The 18,698-nt window shown below is 46.9% G+C and overlaps 1 long non-coding RNA gene across 1 annotated transcript; it reads left to right on the top strand.

The window, feature by feature from the left end:
- The first annotated feature begins 1,832 nt into the window (after positions 1-1,832).
- On the top strand, positions 1,833-15,933 carry LOC116663025. Its single transcript, XR_004319032.1, has 3 exons — positions 1,833-2,219; positions 6,868-6,926; positions 15,693-15,933. It is a non-coding gene; the product is annotated as an uncharacterized LOC116663025 (long non-coding RNA).
- Positions 15,934-18,698: the final 2,765 nt, after the last annotated feature.

Raw genomic sequence — 18,698 nt, 5'->3', positions numbered from 1 at the left:
TCCTCCAGTTCTGTACTTTGGTCATTTCAATAATGTATATTTGGAATCATACAGTATGTAACATTTTGAGTTTCGAATTTTTTTACTCAGTATAATTCCTTGGAGATTCTTCCAGGTTGTTACATGTAACGATAGTTTATTTTTTTTTTTTATTATTGAATGGTATGCTTCGGCATGGACATATCACAATTTGTTAACCATTCACCCAGTGAAGGAGATCTGGGGAGGGCTATAGCTCAGTGGTACAGCCCATGCCTAGCATGCACGAGGTCCTGGGTTCAATCCCCAGTACTTCCGTTTAAAAAAAATAAATAAATAAAATCTAATTTAAAAAAATAAGAGAGAGATCTGGGTTGTTGCCAGTTTGGGGCTAGCATGAATAAAATAAACATTTTTATTGAGATTTATATATGAACATAAGTATATAAGTCTATTCCTCTGGGATAAACGTTCAGGAGTGTAATTGCTGAGGTAGAAGATATTTGCAAATTTAGTTAGTTCCGAGAGTTTTGTTTGTTTATTTGTTTGTTTGTTTTTAAAGAAACTGCCAAACTATTTTCCAGTGTGGTTGCACCATTTTATATTCCCACCAGGAATGTATGATTGATCTAGTTTCTCCACACTTGCACCATCGTTTAGTGCTGCCACTATGTTTTTGTGTTAGCCAATCCGATAGGTGTGTGACGATATCCCATTGTCATTTTAATGTTCATTTCCCTAATGGTTAATGATGTTGAACACCTTTCATAGGCTTGTTTCTTCTGTAAATCCCTTTTTGCTGAAATATCTCCTTGTGTGTTTTGCCCATTTTCTAGTTGGATTGTTTGCTTTTTGACTATGGATTTTTGAGAGGTTTGTGTGTATTCTAGATATATGCATATATGTTTTACAGATGTTTTCTCCCAGTTGCTATCTTGTCTTCTCATCTTCTTAAAGGGGTCTTTCTCAGAACAAAGATTTTTTCATTTTGATGAAGTTTAATTTATCAATTTTTTTTCCTTTTATGGATTGTGATTTTTATGTCAAGACTAAAAATGCTTTGCCTAGCCCTGGATTCCAAAGATTTTCTTCTGTTTCTTTTTCTAAAAGTTTTATAGTTTTATGTTCAAGTCCATGACCCATTTTGAGTTCATTTTTGTAAGGCGTGGAGGTTCTTATGGGCTGAGCCTGGCCGTGGCCACATCACTTCCGCTCACATCTCATTGGCCACGACGCAGTCACATGACTCCACCTGACTGCAAGGGAGGCTGAGAATGCATTCCAGGGGTGTGAACAGCAGGAAGAGGGACACAGGTACCAGGCATGGCAAGTAACAAGCACTCCATTCTCTGCCACACCTGGTTATATGCCAAAAAAAGGTACTCCTTGCTCTGTTCATGTGTTCCAGAATATTTACCAAATACCTGGGATCTGGCAATATTGCTGTCCTGGGAATGGAATGTAATAGATAACTGCTAAATATTTATTTATTTTTTTAAAGGAGGAATTAATTTTTTAAAAGGTGGGGGAATCTCACTTTAACTTCACATTGTCTGTCCTGCAAGATCAAAATCGTGCTTTCTGTTTTACTGCCTGAGGAAGCTGCGTTTTTCTGCCCCTTGTGGGAGGTTTTTGGATGAGGTTGCCCTGGGTGTGGTCTCCAGAGCCACAAGTAAAAGTCGGGGTCTCAGGAGGACAAGTGGATGCTGCAGGCCCAGCCCTCTGTTCACCTGGTACCTGGGGCGGGGGAGGGGAGCGGCAGGAGCAGAGATGCCAGGTGGGGCAGACAGTTGAGCTTCTGTTTAGCAAGGGAACAAGGACATGAATTCCCAAGGACAGAGGGCAAAAGGGTCAAAGAGCAGCTCTCGAGTTGGAATATGAGTGAGTTTACTGTGGGAGGTGACACCATCATCTGAGGTGGCAGCTGGCTCCACCAACCCCGGAAGCGAGCGGAGGGAGGAAACCTTCCTGGATGTGGAGTGACCACTTGGCCGGGAATCTCTGGCCCTTATTTCATCTCTGCGGTTCACGCTCTGGGCTGGGGAGGCCGAGGTCAACAATCTCACCAGCATGGTCACAGATGAAGAGGAAACTTCAAAAAAAAGACTTGGAAGAGAGAACTCGTTTTCCTAACCGTCCACACCGCTTGAGGTTACGGAGCTGTGTGCCCCTTTGAGACATCCCGGAACTGTGTGGGTTCCTGTTCCAAACCAAACCAGAACTCCTGGGCCTCCAGCTTTGTACGTATTCTTGGCAAAAATCATCTTCTCATTCCAAAAAGTGTGAGTAAAAGAAGAAAGAAGGCACACAAGTCTTCTCTCTAGGTTGCTCTCCTTAAAGCACCCCCGTGAGAGGCAAGTGGGGACAGCCTGAGAAGGTGGCACAGGCTCCCCCACCTCCCCGGGGGACGATCACTCCACAGCCGGGAGTGGATGGCAAAGGAAAAAAAAAAAAGAAAAGAAAAGAAAAACATGAAAAATTGTTGCTGTCTTTGCTAAGCTAGAGATGGCAGGGATGTCTGCCTGGGCAGAGGCTTCGGGAAACACATGCCTTGAACAAGGAGCTGCCCTGCGGCACCTGACCCGGGCTGGGGGCTGAGGGCCTCCTTCTGGGGGGAAATGTGTGTGTTCCTTGCATCTCTGCACAAAGGTGGTTTCAACTATCCATTTGGTTCCGTTTTCTTCTCTAACAGCTGAGTTCAGGGGGGTGCTGGCTTTTGTGTGAGCTGTCTGTAGGATGGGGTGCACACACTGTGGCCACCCATTTTTTTCATCCACTTGTTGCTAACAGAGGGCCACCTAAGCCATGGGCCTTCCTGCTGTGAGTCACTGCTGTTTGTCAGGGCGAGGAAGGAGGAGTGAGGGTGTGTGTGTGTGTGTGTGTGTGTGTGTGTGAGGGGGTGGTGGGGGCAGCCGCCCCAGTTCCGATCTGTGTCTGTGTGTGGTCTGAGGCTCCCCCTCACTTCATGAAACTCAGACTTCATGCCTGGCTCGGGTCAAACTCGCGCGTCCCTGAATGAGTCCCTTGTCCACTTTCTAAAACACTGCCGAGGTTTGAAAGGGCTCTGTGGGTAGACGGTTACTATCAGCAAAAGCAGACCAGCCGACGACGTATTTAGGAAGCATCTTCTAATATTCAAACATCATAACCTTCAGCGAGACGTAAGCAGTCGTGGCTGACAAGAGGGCAGAGGGGAGAGAAGCTGGGAATGACCGTTCCTCACGGTGACCTTGACGTCCGGTGGCCAGGGCCGGCTCTGGGCACTGGGACTTCTCACCCTGGGACCGAGTGGGAAATGAGGGCCTGTCCCACCTCCAAAGTGGGGGGAGCCCAGGAGCACTTTCTGTGGCATTCACTTGCTCACGGCCCCTTCCTGATCAGATGCGGTTTGAGCCTAAGAGAAGGCAGTGTTTCCCATCCTTGGGAAAATAAAAAGCTCTGGGCATCCCCACCTTGTATAAAAAGAAAGCTCTCTGATGTCCAAGCCGGGGACGGGTACAGCAAATATTGCTCTCCCCACCACCACCACCACAGGACATGGCTGTGATGGCTGGAGGATCGCCGTCCCTGAGGCCAGCAGAGACCGCGGCCCACCCCGCCGGCCCCCTCCCACAGCAGGGCGGCACCAGGCACCCACCCACTGGGCTCCCTTCCGCCAGCTGGAAGTGGCTTTCTGGTTTATGGAGCAGGACGGAACTGTAAAGTCAGCCGTCCTCACCGGCCAGAGTAAAGTCAGCGCCCTCCCCATCCCAGGCCGAAGGAGGCTTCCAGAGGCCCCTCCAAGCCTCTGCCAACCAGACGTGGGGTCCAGGCTCCTGGGCCAGACCCTGTCTGTGCCACCCCAGGGCTCTGAATGGGCTCCCTTGTCTGCCAGACCAAACAAGGTCCCTGTGGGTGGGGCCGGAGGTTACGAGGGACACGGCAGAGGACAGGGGACTTTTTCTCTCTGGATGTTCCATTAGGGAAAGCCTGCCAAGAGCTTTGCCAGAGGGTCCAATCTGCCACCCCAGTGTTATGGATTCACCGATAAATAGCCCCATTCAAGGAAGACAAGGCCCAAAGGGCCCTTATAACGCCACTGCTTCCCAGCGCCCCAGCCAGAGCCACCTCCCGTCCGCCCCAGGCTGCCACCCAGGTTTCCTCCCTGTGTCGGGCTCACGCAGTTCGTCTGCCTGGCTTATAGATGCTCTGTGTTCTGGGGCACACAGTTTCCTAGCCTTAGCTTCTGTCTTCCCACCTATAAAATGTGAGTATGGATAGCTGGCTCACAGGGCTGTTGCGGGGTTGAGATAGTGCCCGGTCTCGGGAACTGCCCAGGGAATGGCTGCCTCATTCCAACCCTGAAGCAGTTTGGGGAGGTCCCATGGCCTTGCTGACAGCCCAGGAGCCCGAAGGCAGCAGGAGCCCGGGGGGCTGTGTGACCTGCTGTCAATCCACCTCTCAGAGCCCATTTCCAGTGGGGACTGGTGGGGTGGGTGGTGGGGCAAGGTACAGGAGTCTGACTTCTGACCGCGTACACCTCCTACCTCAGTCTCCAGCCCTGGAGGCACCCGCATGTCTTCTTCACCCCAGGGACCTCTAAGACCCCTCCCCTCCAAGCCCCCTGTGGCCCAGAGCTCAGAGTGCAGCCTCGGGGAGCCCTGTGCTCGCTGCATTGGCAGGTGACCCAAGATGGCAGAGAGGACCCGCTTCCCCTCAGACCACTTGTCCTGTGGGCTTCCTGTGGTTTCCTTCTAAGGAAGTCTTGGGAAGGGAGATTTCTTGTGTCTGTGGCTTAAGGGGCATGATTTGAGGCTGTGGACTCCCTTAGACAACCGTGCCTCACATTTGGACACTACCGGGTAAGGAGAAGGAGGAGTGTTCTGCAAAAAGCAGGTGCTCAGTAAGAGCTTGTTGATCTCATTTAGTTAATCCTGAAAGGAGACAGCATTAAAAAACGAGAAAAGAGTGCTAAAAGGAGGGCAAAGCAAGGGTGGGAAGGAAGGTATTCCAAACTCAGAATTGTTAGAGAAGCAATCCTGTGGCAGGTGCCACGAGGAAAGAAGAGTGTTGACCCGGGCAGGCAACCTAACATTGGTACCTGAGTCCCTGCGCTCGTGAGGGGCTGACGATGCCTATCCCTGCGCCGAGGAGGAGGGCCCAGGCTCAGAGTCAGAGCACGATGAACGGCTGGTCCATGCCCCCTGCGCGTCTTAGTCTTCTGTAGAAATAGGACCAGGGCCCGGGCGCAGGCTCCCAGAGGATGTTGGCCCCACTCCCTCTGGAGGGTCTTGTGCGCATCCCAGTTTAGGGCCCAGGAGCCCAACTGCACCTCTCCAGCACCCAGTGCTGGGCCTTGGAGCATCTCTGAGAGTCCCTGGGCTCGGCCACTGGCTGGTGGACTCCTAAAGCAGGACCGACCTGCGATGACCGCCAGGACCCACATTCCAGTCAGGAGACTTCTGCCACTGAAGCTGCCGGGTGAAAAACTGCAAACCACCAAAACAACCATCGACAGAAAACTAAGTGAATACATTAGATAGAACCATAGGTTAGAACACAGCACAGCCATTATAAAGCGGGGACTGGAGTGATGGCATGCTAGTCTGAGTGAGCACTAATGCGTAGTAAGTCAAGCCAGCCAGGGCCAGAGTTGCGGCTATAGAGAAATTCCTTTTATATAAATCAAAAGTTCATAATCGTTCCTGATTTAGGAGCTGACATTCTTCTGTAAGTGTCCGATCTCTAGCAGTTCCTTTAAGGGAGGGGCACCTGGGTTTTCATTGTACATTTCTCTGTCCTGTTTTTGGTTTTTGGTTGTTTTTTTTTTTTTAACTCTATGTACGTACTGCCTTTAGTTCAAATAATAAGAACTGTCCGTAATCCAAGAGATTAAGGACACTTGGAGGGACTTCGGTTTAAAGTAAAGCAGGAGCTGATTGGCGGGAAGGAGGCAAGAGACCCCCAATGGGGTTTAGCGTATTTGTGACAGTGGCGGCAGCTTCAGCGCAAGCTGCTATTGATTAATACCAGAGCCCTCCAGATGAATGGGATGCAAACCACAGACCAGTTATGAGAATCCCAAGAAGGGAACTCCCTCTTCTGTCTGCCCACCCACTCACAGAACTGGCGTGTCTCCCCGCCTCCCCGCGCCCGCCCGCCCCACCACAAAGGGGTCGGGGAGGAAAGCAAGCCGTGCGGCTGCTGATAATAACATCCTCCTGTGGACAAATCCACTCTGCATTTCTCCCCTCTCTCTGCTCAGGGCTGCAGCCAAGTAAGTGCTCAGCGGAGGGAGATTTAAAAGATGCAGGGGAGCCGCTTGCTCACGTATTTAAAAAAAAAAAAAAAAAAAAAACCCATGGTTGGCAATGAAAAGAATCCTTTTTCCTGGCACTCAAACAGAACGCATGCAGCGGAGCCCCCGGGAGCTGGCAGCGCGCTGAGAGGTAAACCGCTATTGTGAAGTGTGTGAAATGCACCGCCTGGAAAGGCTCCGTCCGGAAGTGTGGGCTGTTCTTCCAAACACGCTCCATCCAGCCTCTTAGTTCCACGGCCCTCTGCTCTGAAAGAAAGGACGGAATCAAGTCAGCCCCTATTTCCCGAGTGTTTCCCACGTCCAGCTCTTTGTAGCGAATGTGAATATGAGGTAGCCCCAACTTCATGGGGTCACACAGCTGACTGGACCCAGCCGACAGCCCAGCTCTGCGGTCTGACAGTGTCCACTCTGGGTTAGCGCACCTGGATTGTACTCCCGGGGTGACGATGACTAGCTGGAGGCTAATTTAGGGAGTCAGTTTTCCTCTTTTTTATTTAATTGAGGTAGAGTCAGTTACAATGTGTCCATTCCTGGTGTACAGCATAATGTCCCAGTCCGTTTTTCCTGTTGGTCTGTTTCCTCTCCCACAGGAGACAATATTGTGCATGTAAATGAGCCATCCATCAAACCTCTAATCTGGCATACATGCGTAAGTACGTGTGTGTTTATTTTGGAGGGCTGGCTTTGGGGATGATGGGGAAAAACCACGTCCACCAAAATCAAGGTAAGTAAGAACAGGAGACAAAAGTGAATCTGGACCAGAGAGGGCTTTGCTGGATGGAAAAAGCTAAGATGCTGTGAAGAGAAGGACCATGGTTGGTGCAAGGAGAAGGGAGGGGCGTCAGAGACCTAAGCCTCACTCTGGTAGAAAGATGGATCTGAAAGTGTGGTGTGTGGGGGGAGGAGCTATGGGGAAAGAGGACCGACAGAGAAAGAGCCTCAAAGTCTAAAGTCTATCAAACCCGAGAAAGATAGAAGCCTCCGAGATCTAGTAAACATTTGCTTTGTCCCACTCTTTTCAGGAACACATACAGCTAATGTGTAACAAGCTCTTGCTTTATGTAATTCTTTTTTTTTTTTAAGTGTTATAAATTTTCTTTTAAATATTTTTTTCTCTTTTTTTTTACTGAAGTATGGTCAGTTACAATGTGTCAATTTCTGGTGTACAGCACAATGTCCGAGTCATGCATGTACATACATATATTCGTTTTCATGTTTTTTTCATTAAAGGTTATTGCAAGATATTGAATATAGTTCCCTACGCTATTCAGACGAAACTTCTTAAAAATCTATTTTTATATATACTGGCTAATATTTATAAATCTCAAACTCCCAAATTTATTCCTTCCCACCCCTTTGCCCATAACCATAAGATTGTTTACTATGTCTGTGAGTCTGTTTCTGTTTTGTAGATGAGTTCATAGTGTCCTTATTTTTTCTTTTTTTTTTTTAGATCCCACACATGACTGATATCATATGGTATTTTTCTTCTCTTTCTGGCTTACTTCATTTAGAATGATGATCTCTAGGTCCATCTATGTTGCTGCAAATGGCATTATTTCATTTTTTATGGCTGAGTAGTATTCCATTATATAAATATACCATAACTTCTTTATCTAGTCATCTATTGATGAACATTTAGGTTGTTTTCATGTCTTGGCTATTGTAAATAGTGCTGCTATGAACATTGGGGTGCATATATCTTTTTGAATTAGAGTTCCCTCTGAATATATATCCAGAAGTAAGACAGCTGGATTGTAAGTCTATTTTTAGTTTTTTGAGGAATATCCAAAATGTTTTCCATAATGGCTGCCCCAAAATACATTCCCACCAGCAGTATGGAGGGTTTCCTTTTTTCCACACCCTCTCCAGCATTTATTGTTCATGGATGTTTGAATGATGGCCATTCTGACTGTGTGAGGTGATACCTTATTATAGTTTTGATTTGCATTTCTCTGATAATTAGCGATATGGAGCATTTTTTTCACATGCCTATTGGCCATTTGTATATCTTCATTGGAGAATTGCTTGTTTAGGTCTTCTGTCCATTTTTGGATTGGGTTGTTTGTTTTTTTCTTATTAAGTTGTATGAGCTGTTTGTATATTCCTGAAATTAAGCCTTTGTCAGTTGCATCATTTGCAAATATCTTCTCCCATTCCATAGGTTGTCATTTTGTTTTGCTTATGGTTTCCTTTGTTGTGCAGAAGCTTATAAGTTTAATTAGGTCCCATTTGTTTATTTTTGCTTTTATACCTATTGCCTGGGTAGACTGCCCTAGGAGGACATTGCTAAGATTTATGTCAGAGAATGTGCTTTGTATAATTCTAAAGGTTCCCATTGTAGACCCAAATTCTAGAACCTAATTTATAATGAAAATGCTATGCTTATTGTTCTTGTTATCATTATTTTATAGCAATTTTATATCTTACAAATCACTTTACATGTGTTATCTCAGTTAGGCATTACCTGTTTCAGGGAAGCCATCAGTTTCATTGGCGCTTAAGAGAAGCATCAGAAATAAGGAATTCTAAAATAGGATTCAGTGTTTGTTTGGTGTGGGATCACCATCTTCCCTGGTCTTTATTGGACCCTTTTTTCTTTAAGAGATGTTTAGGAGATGCAAGAGGATGCTCTAACAAAGAGCCCTGTTCTGGCTGTGCTGAGGAGAGTCAAAAGCATACCTTTCTGATTATAATCACTAGTCTAGCATGCTATTCCCTGGAAGGCTGTGATGCAGCCACCGGGTGGAACACTAAGCCAGAGCTAAAAACGATGTTGTGAAAGATGTCAGCGGACATGGGAAGATATTCGTCATAGACTATTGAGTGAAAAAAAAAAAACCCCTACAGTGAGTCTCCAGTTTTGAAAGAAATCAGTGTGCCTCTGTGTATGTGTGTGAGAGACAGTGTGTATTTTTAAGTCATGGAGAGTAGTTGTGAAAATACTGTCAATAATTTATCAGTTGGAATCCCAGGTAATGATTTTTTTTTTTTTTTTTGGTGACTTGCACTGTTTAAATCAACAGGTACTTAACATGCAAAATGTAAAAAAAATTGTTAACATATTTTAAAAAAAATCCCTGCTTATAACGCCTTGCAGACAGACCAAAGCCTCAGAGCCCCACAGGGCACTGCACCAGGGGCTCTTGTCATGCTGGGACCTCTGCATCCCGTGCAGAATGGGCCCCTTAGAGCCTTTATTCCATCCCTTGGCTACCCTGGTGTTAATCAGAAATATGCATAGTTATAGGTGAGGAAAAGAAGACTGGCCTCAGTGTCCCAGCGGAGAAGGCCAGGGTGAGCCACCCTAGACATGATGGGACAGTCTAAGTGAGGCCCCTGTCTCTGTGCCTTTTACATTTTCGTCCCCGTGCCCTCTGGGGTCAGGGGCTAGTGGTTATCGCTCTGATACGGACTCTGGGATTCTGATCTGAATTAAATCTGGTGTGCTCTCTGCCTTCTTTATGTTTCACTTTCAGTGTGCAAAATGGTGATGCCGTTTTCTCATCCAGGAAACAAAGAGGCCCTTCTAGGTGTCCTTGGACGCCTTCCTGCCCCCCATCCCATTCCAGCTGGGCTCCAGATGAGAAATATTAACCAACACTTCCTCTGTCTAAAATGATCGCCAGTGATGCTTTCATGAAAGATATTCCCAGATCATAGAAGGTCTTCTCAGTTCCCAGCAAGGCACCTGAAGTGACCTCATTCTGGAAATGTACGACCTGACCTCTCCACACGTCCCTCTTCCAGATGAAAAGCACTCTTTGGGGAGGTCTCCTTTCCCCATATTTCCCTCCTGAAAGCGGTGATCTTTGCCTCTTTTCAGTTGCCTTTCCTGTTCCAGATTCTACTATGTCCCCTATGGGTCTGTAAAATTTCCCTTTTTGGATATGTTTCAGGTTGAGGGGGTTTTAAAGCCATGGTACTCCTGATGACGAATGGATTCACTTCACAGCATCTGCTTTTTACCTCCCTTCCAGGGGATGAAAGGCTAGAGAACATTTGATGGCTAGAGGCCCAAGTATTGAGGAACTGAGCCCATGTCTTCTTCTTTCCAAGGATTATTTCTGTACTTCTGGGATGTCTTTTCCGTCTTATTAGGCTGTTTCGCACCTTGGCTTCTACTTTGGTATTCTCAAACCAGAACTGAAAAAGCGAAGTAAAGTCAACCCTGAAGGACCCGCAACCCTGGGAGGCAGGGAGTGCAGAGAAGCCTCCCCGACCCCCATCTCCTGTAGACTGCGAGTTTAATCACTGCTCTCCACCAGCTCTCCTACTGTTCCAGGTCATCGTGAGCCACTGCCCCTGGCCTGAGAGTGATGGCGTGGCCAACAAAGACTACAGAGAAGTTGGCAAGAAGGAGAAACAAAGGACACAGACAGAGATACAGCCAAGCCCTAACACCTAGGGTCGTCACATCTTTAAAAGTCACCACACCCTGAGGTGCAAGGGACAGGACCTGGGGCGGGGCTTGATCCGAGCAGTTCATTAGTTGGGAGAATGAGTCACTTAAAAGGCTCCACTCCAAGCATCAAGACATTGTGGTCCTGACCTAAGGATAGATTTGCAGGTCAAAGGCATAGAATTGAGAGTCCAGAAACAAAACCATGTGTCTATGTTCAAGTGATGTTGGACAAGGATGCCAAGACAATTCAATGGGGAAAGAACTGTCTTTTCAACAAATGGTGCTGAGACAAGTGGAGAACCACAGGTAAATGACCTACACTCCAGAAAAAAATCAACTCACAATGGATTAAAGACCTAAATGTAAGAGCTAAAACTGTAGAGCTCTTAGAAGAAAACATAGGGCCAAATCTTCTTGAGCTTGGATTTGGCAACAGACTCTTAGATATAATACCAAAAGCATAAGCAACCAAAGAAAAAAATGCATAAATTGGACATCAATAAAATAATAAACTTTTGTGCTTCAAAGGACATCATAAAAAAGTGAAAAGACAACACAGAGAATAGAAGAAGATATTTCAAAATCATATATCTGATAAGGAACTTGTTTCCAGAATATATAAAGAATACTTACAACTCATTAATAAAAGACCAAATAACCTAATTTAAAAATGAGCAAAGAATCTGAATAGGTTCTTCTCCGAGGAAGATGTACAAATGACCAAAAGCACATGAAAAGATGTTCAACATCATTAGTCATCAGGAAAATACAAATCAAAACCCCAATGGTTTGCCACTTCACACCCACTAGCATGGCTACAATAAAAAAGTCAGATAATAACAAGTGTTGGCAAGGATGTGGAATATTTGGAACCCTCATACACTGCTGGCAGGAATAGAAAATGTCACAGCCACTTTGGAAAACGTCTGGCAGCTTTTCAAAGGATTAAACAGATTCACCTTGTGACCCAGTGATTCTACATGTAGGTCTATACCCAAGAGAAATGAAAATAAGTGTTCAAACAAAACCTGGGTGTGAATGTTCACAGGAGCAAAAAGAATAGCCAAAATGTGGAGAGAACCCAAATGTCCGCCGAAGGATGGATGGATAAACAAAATGTGGTCTATCCACACAATGGGACGCTATCCAACTAGAAAAAGGAATCGTAGGGGGCACGTGAGATTTGGAGGGACTGAGGAAAAAGAGATGATCATCAGAGGCAGTAACACATGGCAAGCTTTCTCGGGGGGCACTTGGACGGGACTGTGTGCTCAGGGAAGTTCCTCACAACACAAGACTGTGCAGAAGCTTATGACAATCTCAAAGGGGAGGAGGGCAGAGGAGACCCCGGGGACGGAGGGGCCAGACCAAGGGCGTACGTGTCTAGATGGCCTCGCTTAGCAGCACAGAGGGGAGTCTTTGAGTCAGAGACCTCTTTAGGGCTCTTGGGGCCCTAAAGCCACAGGGTTCCATCTTGTCAATGGCCGTCAGATGCTCGGTGTAGTCTCCCAGGGTATGCCAAACAGGCAGACCCTCTCGGGCTAAAAATCTGCTTATTTGGGCTGGTCTTAAAATAGCTACATGTGTAAAATTTTGCGCATGGCAGTGGCAGACTTTTGATGTAAAGTGTCTTTCTCAGCCTGATGTGAAGAAATAAACAAGCTAGGGCCATCTGGGCTCATTTGTATAATAAGAATGATGCTGTAACGTGGATGACCCTTGAACACATCATGCTAGGTGCAAGAAGCCAGGCACAGAAGACCACACAGAATACAATTCCATCTGAAATGTGCAGAATAGGCAAATCAGTAGAGACCGAAGCTGATTAGTGGTTGCCTCGAGCTGAGTGAGGGATGAGGGCGTGGGGGTGACAGATAAAAGGTATGGGGTTTCTTTTGGGGGGGATGAAAGTTTCAACATTGAGGGTGGTGATGGTTGCACAACTGTGTAAATATACTAAAAGCCATGGAATTGTACACTTTAAATGCATGAACTGTGTGTGTACGTGAATTGTATCTCAACAAAGTGTTCCAAAAAGAAAAAAAAAAATTAAAACTTTATTTTAAGAAAGGCTCCACCTGCAGGCTGCCCTCTCCTCCTCTGATGTTCCAATATGAAGTGAGCAGACGGGCCCTTCCCCATCCACCCATTACCACAGAAACGATGACATCAACCTCACTAGTGAATATGCACTCCTGCTGCCCAGCAGAACTGTGTCACCAGGGCTGAACTTTCCGAGGACGTGACATTGTACCCAGATCGATAAGTCAGGATAAAGCACACATATCCTTTTGTAATTCAAACTTTTAGAAAATGCAGAGAACATTTGCAGGAATAATATGAAGAACTCCCATATAAACTTCACGAGATTCACTTGGCCGAATTTGCTTTTTATCTCTCTATATCTCTAACTATATTTATATCTCTCTCCAGCAGTTTTTTTTTTCAGAACTAATTGAGATGTCCTTTTAGACTTAAATGATACCTCTGCACACTTAAATACTATAGCATTCATTTCCTCAGAACAAGAACATTCTCTTACCTACACATAAAGTTCAGCAGATTTAGCATGGGTACGTTACCATCGTTTATTATAGCATTAAATTTTTCCAACTGTTCTGATAACGTCCTTGTGGCATTCTCCATATCCACCCAACCATGATCTCATATGGTAATTTTTTTTTTTTTATGTCGTGTCTCTTTATTCTCAGACTGGTCCCCACTCTTTTTCTGTCTTTCATTACATCCATTTTTTTTGAAGAGCACAGGCCAGTTTTTCCATAGAATGCCCTCAGGCTGGGTCTGTCTGCTGTGTCCTGATGAAGAGATTTGGTTTTGCATTTTCAAAAGGTCGTGAATATCGTTGACTAATGACTCTCCAAAGCTAACAGGTCTTAATCCCTGGACCCTGGAGATGGTACCTTATTGGGAAAAGGGGCCCTTGCAGATGTGATGAAGTCAAGGACCTTGAGGTGGGGAAATCATCCTGAATTATCAGGTGGGCCCTAAGTGCAACCATGCAGATTCTTGGAAGAAGAAGTTAGAGGGAGACTTCACCCTCACAGAAGAGGAGGAGGTGAGGGAACTGCAGAAGCAGAGACTGGAGGGATGGGCTTCAAGCAAGGAATGTCTGCCCTGCTGACCCTGGAAGAGGTCAGGGACAGATTTTCCCTCTAGAGCCTCTGGGAGGAGCAGGGCCCTGATGACACTTTGCTTTTGGCCCATTGACACTGACTTCAGGCCTCTGGGCCTCAGAACTGAGAGAGACTAAATTTCTGTTCTTTTAAGTCACCGAGTTTGTGGTTAACTTTTTCCCACACCCCCAGGAAACGAATACAGTGGGAACAGCACAGAAATGCTGTTTTGTCCTCTTAATGCGTCATATCGGGAGGTTTTTGTCTTTTTGCTCATTTTGTTAACACCGATCACTTAGCGAAGGTGATGTCTTAGGAGTTTCCTCACCGTAACGTCACTATTTTTCCCTTTGAAATTGACAAACAACTTGTGAGGAGATACTTTGAGATTCTATATAAAGATCCAGTTTTTCATCATATTTTTCCCCACTGGCTTTAGCATGATGATTCTTGCTTGAATTAATTATTACTGTGATGGTGGCAAATGGCGATTTTCTAAATCTAAGTAATTATAAATTTATTAGTTGGCATGAGACCATGAGAAAGCATGTTCCCTCCTCCACATTTGTTTATTTATTCATTTATTTCTATCAACATAGACTCATAGAGTCCTCTTTTACTCCAAAGGTTATAATCCTAAAATAGATAAACAAGCTTCTACTGAATAGGAGCTACACTCAATATCTTGTAGTAACCTATAATGAAAAAGAATCTGAAAATGAACATATGTATGTGTATGTATGACTGAAACATTATGCTGTCCAGTAGAAACTGACACATTGTAAACTGACAATACATCAATTAAAAAAAGAAAAAAATATATATAAATAAATGTATGTATATGTTGTACACCAGAAATTTGATACATTGTAACTGACTATACTTCAATTTTTTTTAAAGGTTATAATTCATCACAATCACTGTTTATTTTGATGTTCATATTATCCTAGATTTGGCCACGGGGGTCCCTTTCCAGCAGAGCTTCTGTGTCCTTTTTGCTTCTCTTTTTTGGCCTCTCTCTCTGCTCCCCACCCCTTCCATGTGTTCCCTCAGTGTGTCCCCATCATTACATCGTAGCACAAAAATCTCTTTCAGATGCATCTCATCCTTTCCCTACCCTCGTCCTGGAATCTGCAATTTCCTCAAGGCAGCCTGGCTCCACTCGGTGGGGAATGGTATTTAGAAACCAAGATCTGGGCACCAGGTGAAGACACATATTCTCAAAACATGTCCTGCAACACAGGCCTCTGCTGCTGGACAGTCTGTGAGAGCTGCCAGGTGTGTCTGGAGCTCTGCGTTTCCATGGCGTTGTCCTAGGAGTCTCTGTGAGAAGGGGTGGGTCCGAGCAGGAAACGCTCTTTTCTGGGTTGAACTGTGTGTCCCCCCCACCACCCCAACTCCCTGCCAAATTCATGTGAGTCCCAACCCCCGGGCCTTCAGGATAGAACTCATTTGGAGACAGGCTCTTTACAGAGGTAATTAAGGTGAGATCTTAGGGTAGCCCCTAATCCATCGTAACTGGAATCCTACAGAAAGGGGACATGTGGACACGAGACATGCTTACAGGAAAGACGGCGTGAAGGGAGAAGATAGCCACCTACAAGCCAAAGACGGGCCTGGACACATCGTCCCTGATGCTCACGCTCTCGGGCAACTTGATTCAGCATGTCTGCCTCCAGAGCTGTGAGATGATACGTTTGTTTGTGGTCCGTTGTCATGGCAACCCTCACAGGCCCCTAGCTCCCCATCCCCAGCCCTCAACTGACATGTTTCCACCTGGCTTTGATTAACATTGTGTTTGAGAAATGACATCTACTGATGTAAAACCAAACTTTGGAAATGTGTTGGTCTCATCCACACCTCTCCCATTTCACAGATGAGGATGCCGATGCCTGCAGAAATGAGTGCTTTGCCATCGCAAATCCCTTTCCCGTGACTCGAGTTGGCCTTTCTTGGAAGTTGAAGGAGAAAATGAGGGAAGAAAAGGAAGGAAGCTGGAACTGAGTCTCTGTGAGCCTGCATTACAGCTACTAAGGAAGAAGGACCACAGCTGGACTGGCTCTGAGAACTGGCAAGGAGGGGGCAGAGCCCTGTTCTCCCACAGGGGACCAGACCGAGCTCCGCGTGGCTGCAGCAGGGCCACCAGCCCCCAGGCAGGCGCTCATGCAGTTCTCACCCTCTTCTGGTGCACAGCCTGCACCACACTTCCCACTCCGTTTGCCCCTGGGCCACCCTGCGATCTAGGACCCGTCTCGGGGCATTGATTGCTGGGTTCCTGGGACTTGTCAACTGCCAGATGTTCTGAAGCAGCCATTTGAAGATGATAAAGTTCACTGATTTCCTTCATCCTTTTCCAGTCTCCTCTCCTCTCTGTAAATCTTTCTTGCCCCACTCTCTGGCATATTTGCAAGCCATAAAGGTAAAGATACTTCTGGCGCTTGGGGTTTTACAGACCTCTGGATCCAACCTTGTTGCCAAAGATTGGGTCATGTCTTCGCTAGTAACTTCTCACCGGCTTCTCAGGTTTCTTATGTCATCTCTCCCTCCCTCGGCATGAGAAGCTTGCACCAACTGAAGTTCAAGTTGTTGCAGGTTATTAGCAGGAATGAGTTAATTTAAAGGATGCTTCTTTGGGGAAGCCACCCACAGTGCCCCTGCCTTGTGGACTGACTCCATCCTGAGCCATTGCTGCAGTGTGTGTGCCAAGGGCTGCTCCAGGAAGTTCTCAGCCCTCAGTGCCACAAGCTGCATGGGACTAAAATCTGTTGCTGCAAGACTTCCTTGTTTCAGTAACATCTATTGAGACTCAACATGGATGGGATTTCACCTTTATCCTTACTCTGCGTTCCTGATGGAAAGAGTGGGGACGCCTCCACCTCTAGAACTAAGTTCGTGATGGAACGATGCGCCATCTGGTCCTCCTGTAAGTGCTGTGACAACAAACGGGGGAGGCTGGGTGCCAGTGCAGCTTCATGCACAAGAATAAGCCTGGGCCAGACGCGGTCTGTGGGCTCTGCCGTGTTCTCTCGTTGACAAGACAGAGACTGTAGGGGGGTTTCCCTGCCCGGATCCCTGTCCCACCCACACCCTGGTTCCTTCCTCCCACTGGGAAGCTTTCCACTGATGGGATTTCTCTGCAGTCCTGTTCCCCAGAGGGTCCCAAGTCTTTCAGACACTTGACTTTCCTTGAGACCCAAGTCCTCTTTCATGGGATCCCAGGAAAACTCAGAGAGCTGGCTGGACACGCGTTCATATGATCCCAGGATCTTTGTCACGGTTCAGTGGTTTTGTCTGCCCTGAGCCCACAGAGGACCCCTGGGAGCCAACACCCAGCTCCACATCCCACCAACTCTGTCTCAGGTCACCACGACACCCCGACCTCCTGGAAAATGAGGAGCTGTATTCAATTGTATCCCAAGGTCCTGCAGCTCAACACACTTGAGGTTTTCTAGCAATTGCTAAGAGGAGAAACAGCAAAGCTTTGGAAAGGCTCTGTGCTGAATAACTGGTGAAATCAGAAGAAAAACATAAAGCTTTGCATTTCTAAGCATTCTGGCTGAATCAGGAACTCCAGAGTCTGAAGCTTAACGTACCCCAAGTTTTGGTGGCTCCCAAAAGTTAGCCCAGGACTAGTTTCACCCGAAGCGAGGGGATGGCAGGTTCTGAAAGAGGAAATGCAGAGCCCCGGGATTCTGGGGCTTAACGGACGAGCACATCCGGGGCTCACTCAGAGCCTTGCTTTCCTGCTTCACCGGACCAGTGCTAGGATGCCCCCCAGGGCTTTATCCATTTAGGGGGATGTTGCACGACTGAAATGCCCGTGCCCCCAGGCAGGAGCGATCACGCACCGTTTCTCACTTAGATGCTCAGACTCACCGCAGCCTGCCAAGTGGCAAGAAGCCTTTCTGCCCTTTCCATGTCTCAGAGCACACTGCAGGCCAGAAATGCAGGAAAATTATTCCCCCCCTGCTTCATAAGGTATGGTTTCTTTCCTGTCACCCCTCTGTCCCCACACCTCTCCGCCAAACAACAAGACCCAGGCACCTAGGGAGACGCCACTCAGAGGCTTCCTGCTGGCTCCAGCCTCGTCTGCTTTCCGGAGGAGCACCAACTACAAAGCTTGAAAAATTAAAACATGGAAGCACGGCTGGGAAAGAAATCCCCCCCCAAACATAGTGGCTTAAAACAGCGATTTCTTCTTTCTTTGGATTTCGAAGGTTGGTGTTTCTGTCTCTGCTGGCTCGCTTGGACTCACTCACAGGGCTGCATTCGGCTGGAGGGTCAGCTGGGACAGGGGCTGGAAAAGGGGCTCGCTCACCAGCTTGGCAGATGCCACTGGCTCTTAGCTGGGGCACGTCAGTCCTCTGCCACCTGCCTCTCACCCTCCAGGACGATGATGGTCTCCCTTCCTTACACGGTGGCCTCAGGACCACGCTCTAAATACGGCAGGAGCCGAGGCTGCATGGAGCCTTGGAGGCTAACCACCCACCTCTGGTGTAGTCTTTTGGTCAAAGCAAGTCACGTGTTATGCCCAGATTTAAGGGAACCAGAAAGAGACTTCCCTTGTAGATGGAAGGGGTGGCAGAGCCCCACTGTAGGAGACCACAGCATCTCGAAACCATCTGGAGTACAACGCAGGTGTGAAGTCTGCCCGACCAATCCCTGTCCGGTGGGGAGGGCCGTGCGGGAGGGGCTTACCCCCCTCTCTAGACAAAGGCCTTCTCTGTTGATAAAAAGGCAAAAGGCCTGGGAAACCTTTGGTTTAGGGCTCAGAGTTGAGCTTCTGCCTCTATTCATTAGAGCTACCTAAGTCATGAGTGACAGAAACCCCATTTGAAGTAGCTTCGGCCAAAAGGGGAAATGTCAGAGAGATCATGGGTCC

The sequence above is a fragment of the Camelus ferus genome, chromosome 4, assembly GCF_009834535.1.
Source record: "Camelus ferus isolate YT-003-E chromosome 4, BCGSAC_Cfer_1.0, whole genome shotgun sequence".
Classification (NCBI taxonomy): domain Eukaryota; kingdom Metazoa; phylum Chordata; class Mammalia; order Artiodactyla; family Camelidae; genus Camelus; species Camelus ferus.
Note: the sequence above shows the minus strand (reverse complement) of the source record. Positions and strands in the feature narration are given on the sequence as shown.